The sequence below is a fragment of the Malaya genurostris genome, chromosome 3 (assembly GCF_030247185.1).
Source record: "Malaya genurostris strain Urasoe2022 chromosome 3, Malgen_1.1, whole genome shotgun sequence".
NCBI lineage: Eukaryota > Metazoa > Arthropoda > Insecta > Diptera > Culicidae > Malaya > Malaya genurostris.
In genome coordinates, this window is record NC_080572.1 from 86,009,722 (window position 1) to 86,016,385 (window position 6,664).

Here is a 6,664-nt window from a genome sequence, read left to right on the forward strand (position 1 = left end):
AAAGTTACTCTTCACTAGTTTTACAAACGTATAATAAGCTAATTTCATTTGCATGAAAATGTTTAAAAACGCGTTTGAATTTCAACTAAAATAATGTTTGATTTTTCATTGCGATTTTTGTTTTGCTTTGTGCTGTTTTTGACATTAGACAGCATTAAAAACAACATATTTTTCAACTATCCAAATCGTCCAACTATGTCCAAATCAAATAGCAAATTGGTTGAATCAACTAATTATTAGTTAAAACAACCTTTTGTTCGTAAGTAAATTTGTAATGTAGTTTTTCAACTTAAATAACTGTTTAATCAAAAACAAGGTCGGTTGTTGTAATTAAAAATCTTTATTGAAATTGAAAGATGTGTGTCTTGACTAACTGACAGCATTCAGTCAAAAATTTTGTTATTTCAACCATCGTTTCTGTTGATCGAAAAGCAAAAATGACGAGTTAGAAAAAACAACAATCGATTAGTTGTACCAAATTTTAACCAATCAAATTCAGAAAAACAACTTATATTTTGGTTGTTTCACGATCGCGAGGGGTTCCGTGCGGGAATCAGGATAGCCGGATTCGGTTTGTTTAGTTACCTACTGATAATGGCTATCGATTTGTGTGGTTTTGAGACCAGTTTAGAATTTTTTTACGGTTTTTGTTTCGCCGGTTTAAGTGACGGTGTACAATATTGAACACACTTTACCCTATAACTCCGGAACTGGAAGTCGGATCCGGATAAAATTCAGGAATTACGTACGGGACCGTGAGACCTTTCATTTGAATCTAAGTTTGTGGAAATCGGTCAAACCATCGCTGAGAAAAGTGAGTGAAATCCTTTTTGATTATTATTTCCGGTACTGCCGGAACCGGAGATCGGGAACCAGGATAGCCGGAATTGGTTTGTTTAGTTAATGGCTATCGATTTCTGTAGTTTGGAGACCAGTTCCGATTTTTTTAACGGGTTTTGTTTTTTTATGACACTTGGCCCTCGGGCCAATTTTTACTAGTCGGTTTTTCAAGTGATTGCATGAGCTTTCTGTATGAGAAAGGCAAAAAACGTTTGTCATGATTTTCAAAAGTATACATTTTTTTGAAAATATGTTACTTTTTCAAATATTATTTTTCCATTCTAGAAATTTGACAGTATTTTAATTTGGACTTCAGCTAAAATATATTTTAAAAAATTTCTATTTGAATTTAAAATGTTCTTTTTAAATTAAAAATTTAACGAAAAATATTTCTCACCCGTTTTTTTACATAGTCCGTATCTGAAACATATATTATTGAAAATTTCCAAGGGATTTTTGCTTAGTCCCATCTCAAAAGTAAAAGTAGAGTGAAAAGGGCAAATTTATGATGCAAATTGTTTCGTTCGGCCATGAATAACTCTTATGCAAAATTTGAGCCAAATAAAAATATACAAAAATAAAATTTCAAAAAAAAATCTGCCATTTGCGGTGGAATTGCTCTATAGCCTTACACGGAACGACCGAAATTAGCTCTGCACCTAATTCGTATTACTGTTTTTGAATTAGTTGATTTTAACATCAAAATTTCCAAAATAACTATAAAATTAGTTAAAATTGGGAATTAACTTTGCTGAAAAAACTCTTATTATTAGAGAATGTGTTTAGTTGGCCAATATCCCGGACACAAACCAGCAATATTTCAATCCTACACAAAAATTCTCATTGACGACTAATTTTGTTATTAAAATCAGAAAATTTGTTTCTATTCATCTATCACCATCATTACTGAAGGACAGCACAAAGAAACCAAAACTGAAATGGGTATTATTAACAAGTTTATTAGCCAAAAACTCATGAGAAATGTCAAAGCAAAACAATCCAATAAAAAGCTAAAAGTCTTGTTGAAACTGCTTGCAAATTGTTTAGATGTTTTTCGGATGTGTTATGTGTGTTATGTGGATATGTAAAAATGACGTAAACTGTCAGTGGAAAGTGCATTTATTCAGAATTTGTGCGCATTTGAATATGAATTTCGATTGTGCGTAATAATGTTTCGAATGTTGCACTCTAATTGTACATGTCAAATGATAATTTTTATATCTTGCAACCTTCCGGGCTACGCCGTCCGGTATACTACTTGTATTCGGTTTTTGTTTTACGAGTGCTCAAAGTTTTCAGTGAGAGATTTCGCGAAGTCGAATGAAGAAAACAGCGATTTAGAAGAAAAATTTTCAAAAAGAAGTTTATGTTTGGCTTATGTCTTTATCTCCAATACAACATCGTGTTTATACCTGCCAATATAGAAAAGATTACCGGGACTGAAATTTTTTTCGGTGGTAGTGTGCCATCTAGTGGCTAGTAGTCGTTACGGTGTTAACGTTTTTCCGGTGACAGAGTGCCATATAGCTGCAAATGGCAGAAACCAATTCAACCATTTATGTTGGTTGAAAACAACATTTTATTTCTCCAATTCAACTAAAAAATTAGTTGAATGGATATGAAGTGTGCCTTAGCTAAGAAATGACAGCACGTTTAATTGGTGAATTCAACTAAAAAAATAGCTATTTCAACAAATACTTTATTATTATTAAGGGAATTAGAATTAAAAAAATCCAAATTAGCAAAAGTAAGATTTTTTTAGTTGTCTCAAAAAATAACTAACTAAAATCAGAAAATCAACTAATTTTTTCGCCAAAATGCTGATTTCGCTCGTTCCGTGTACTTTTGAGAAGTGAAAAAACAATCTTTGGAAAATTACATAAGCATATATCTCAAAAACGGGTTGGCCGATATTTTAAATATTTTTTGGCACTGTATGAAAAACACACACTGAAAATCTTATTTAGAAATTGAACATCAATTATCTAAAATTAACGCTATGAATAATTGCGAATTTCTAATTTTGAATATGTTGTAGTTGACAATTGAAGAAGTTTATCATACTTTTTATCAAGATGAGCGAATAATTCACAAAGTAAAGTCCTAGCGTTACAATCATTTTGTGATATTTCTGTTTCAACAGACTTCGCAGCCGATTCTTAGCGTACAAAACCATTGCATGACTAACACTACAATCCTACTGACAATAAGAATCCTTCCAGGCCGAGACTCAAATATAGGACAACCGGCTTGTATTCGACTGTATTCGATCTCAACAAATTGTCGTTCTTCCGAATCACAATTTTTATGGGATAGAATTTGCTCAAAAATAAAAGAAACCTGAAATTTCAATAAACAATAATCAAACTGAATGCTTGTATAAAACCATGAAATTTATTTTAAAACTAGAAATGCAGACGAAACTTGATGCAAAACACTAAATACTATACATTAAAAATAAAATTACCTTCTGTATAATTATCTAATTTTTAGATCTTAATATCTAAATGAAAATTCAACAGTTTTTCTTTATAGTGTACACTTTCCTCATATAACCCCAATGATTACCTTCCAATGCCGCAGACACAAAATCTACCGGACCAACCTGTTTTAAGATATATTCTAATTTCACATTTTGACACGGAAAACAGTCAGACATGATTTTGGTGCGTCCTCTCTGGTTTAGTGCAAATGAGTTACACATACTCATACATATACAATCGGTACAATCTTCATTTGAATCGACTCGCTCCTTGTTCTAGTTAGTACGATAGTATATAATTTCCATTTCTTCCAATAAACATTATAAGTAGGTTTACAATTTTGAATACGAAAAATCACAGTATTGCGAAAGCAAATGATGTCTTAATAGTAATAACCAAATTATGTATATAATGGTGCTGAAAAGTCACCATTTGTGACTGAACACCAAATTCAAATTAAAGCAAAGATTTTGATACGACTTTAAAGACTGTCCCAGAAAGTATGGACGCAACAAAAAACTGCTGCCATTTCGCAATGGTTCAGAATCTGTCAATTTTTATGGCTGCTGTTTACACTCTTCTCGAACCACTTGTGCAGTTGTTTATTCGTTTTCATTAGTTTGTTTCGAAATGCGTGGACTTTCAGCAGAACAACGTCGAAAAATTGTGTACAAATGGTGCACAGAACGTGGACTGTCACTGAGAAAACGGGTCGAAAAAAAGGTCCTGCTAACCCTCAGTTGGATAAACGTATACTGAAGGCGTTCGAGCAAAAGAAGGAGGTTTCAGTTCGGGATGTGGCAAAAAAGTGGGCACTTCTAAGTCAAATGTTCTTCGTGCTAAAGAACGTTTGAATCTTCGAACCTCTAAGAAGCAAAAACAACCAAAACATAGTCCGAAACAAGAAGCATCGATCAGGTCGAGTGTTCGAAAGCTGTACAATACGATTCTTGATGGAAATTGGAACTGCAAAATCATGGACGGCGAAACCTACCTGAAACTCGATTACAAATCCTTGTCGGGACCACATTATTATACGGTGCGAGAAGAGCAAGTGTTAAACCAGTTCGAGACATCGATTGAAGTCGAAAAATTTGGTAAGAAAGCTATGGTCTGGCAAGCAATTTGTAGCTGAGGTATGATTTCAAAACCCTTCATCACCACTGCTTCAAATAACAGCGAAATATACATCAAGGAATGTTTACAAAAACGACTTCTACCCGTGATTCGTAGCCACAAGGATCCTGTTGTCTTCTGGCAAGATCTTGCTTCTTGCCACTACTCATAATCAACGGTAGAATGGTATACTACCAAAAATGTCACGTCGTCCCAAAAGACATGAATCCACCAAATTGTCCACAACTTCGACCAATTGAGGAATTTTGGGCATTAACGAAGGCGCATCTTAAGAAACATGTCTCGGCAGCTAAAACCATTCAACAGTTCGAAAAAGATTGGAAAAAAGTGTCAAAACTTGTCGCCAAGAAGTCTGTACGGAATTTAATGAGGAACGTTCGCAAGAAGGTGCGCCACCTAGTCTACAATGGCTAAGTAGCAAACGTTATTCTGTTGTTGTAGTCTAATATTATCAGCATTTCGAATAAAATTTGAATATCTAACACTTGTGAATTATTTACAGCGAAATCAAAGTGCGTTCATACTTTCTGGGACAGTATGTAGGCATCGTGCTCTGGCATCATTATGTTCAACAATATTCAACACATGGAACTAGTTCTACGAAGCGTGCTCAAAAATGCGGGAATAGTTTCACACTCTTAACGTAGATGGCGGTCTGCGCACTCGATGTATCTCCGTTCACGAATTATCGTAGACTGAAGCTAGCAAATGTGCAACAGAATATACTTATAGATTCATTTGATTGCTATATTTTGTGTTTGAAAAAATAGGGAAAAATTTTAAAAAAATCAAATCTGGAGTAATTTTGTAACGGTCTCGAATTCCTAGAACTGATAGAAGTATTGAAACTAATTTTGACATTTATTAGCTGGTTGTCGAATTTTTTTCTCGAGTTAGAGTACCAATCGAGGAGCACATTATTTTAACTTTTTTGAGTGTCTTTTCATAGCTAATCTTTTTACCCGCAATGTTTGGTTCATTACCGCACTGAACATAAAAGGTTTTTTTTAGCGGATATGGTGTACAATGGAGCGGTGATCTATTTTATGATTGCAATGTAAGAAATTCATCCCACATCCGCTGTCAGATCTGTACAACTGCTTAATTTGAAACCATCGTATGCTGCAACTATGTCGAATCAGGAAACAGAGAAATCGATTTTGTACTAAACCTCTGAATAACCATCGAAATATTCTCATATTATGGATCATTTTCCTGATTAACAGCCCTCATTAACCAGTCGGCGTGCGGCACCGGGCGCAGTTAATTAAATTTCCATGAGCGGTTTATTGATGTTTCTGCGAACACACGGGGGATGCAGTAAAAAAGAAAGAGAGAGCTAGAGAGAGAGACAGAGAAAACCAAAAAAAAAAACAGCCACCAGGATTGTACGGCTATTATGTTGATTATGATTGTTGTACGATTTGTAGAGCATGGTATGATGTGGTGGGTTATTATGTAACTCCCATACTAAGCGCAGACACGCTCAGCTAGTAGATATCTGCATGAAATGGTGGAGAATTGGATGAAACACGTAAAACAAAAGCGTACTTTGCTCGCAGCACGGGAAAAACAGAGCAGGCGCGCGGCACTCAGTCTGGCCAGTCCAATCGCATGAGGGGCCCCCATGTGCTTGGGAGAACTACCCAACCACACCTCGGTGACTAACCGACACCAGCCACGCCACACCACACCAAGCCGAGCCAACCTGTTGCGGACGCCATGCGGTTGGGTTGTAAAGAAAACTCCGAGCAAAACAAAAAATATTAATTGAAACTGCTCTCGGCTGAACGCAGTAAGGTGCGAATGAGAAAGAAATAAAAAAATGAAACTAATTAGCATTTTGACCCAATTTTGTACTTTTTGTTTGCTCCGCTTCTTCAACTTTTTTTTTGCTCTTGTCGCGGTGCAGCAGCCAACACACACCCGCCAATCCGTCACCCGCCTCCGTTTACATCTTCGAGCAGTTATTATTCAATTTTTTCTCACAATGTAACTAATTTTGCTACTGACTGATTTTTAATCACTTTCGGCTTGAGCTTGACGAGTTACGTATTGCCTGTTAATGAACTGAATTTGAACTGGATCGAGATCGTCGAACGAGAAACCGATTGACACCGTTACAGAGATAGCGTGATAGCACGGATCAGTACTTTTCAGGTTTCAAAGCGCAAGGCTTCGAATGGTCCCTACGAATACACTGC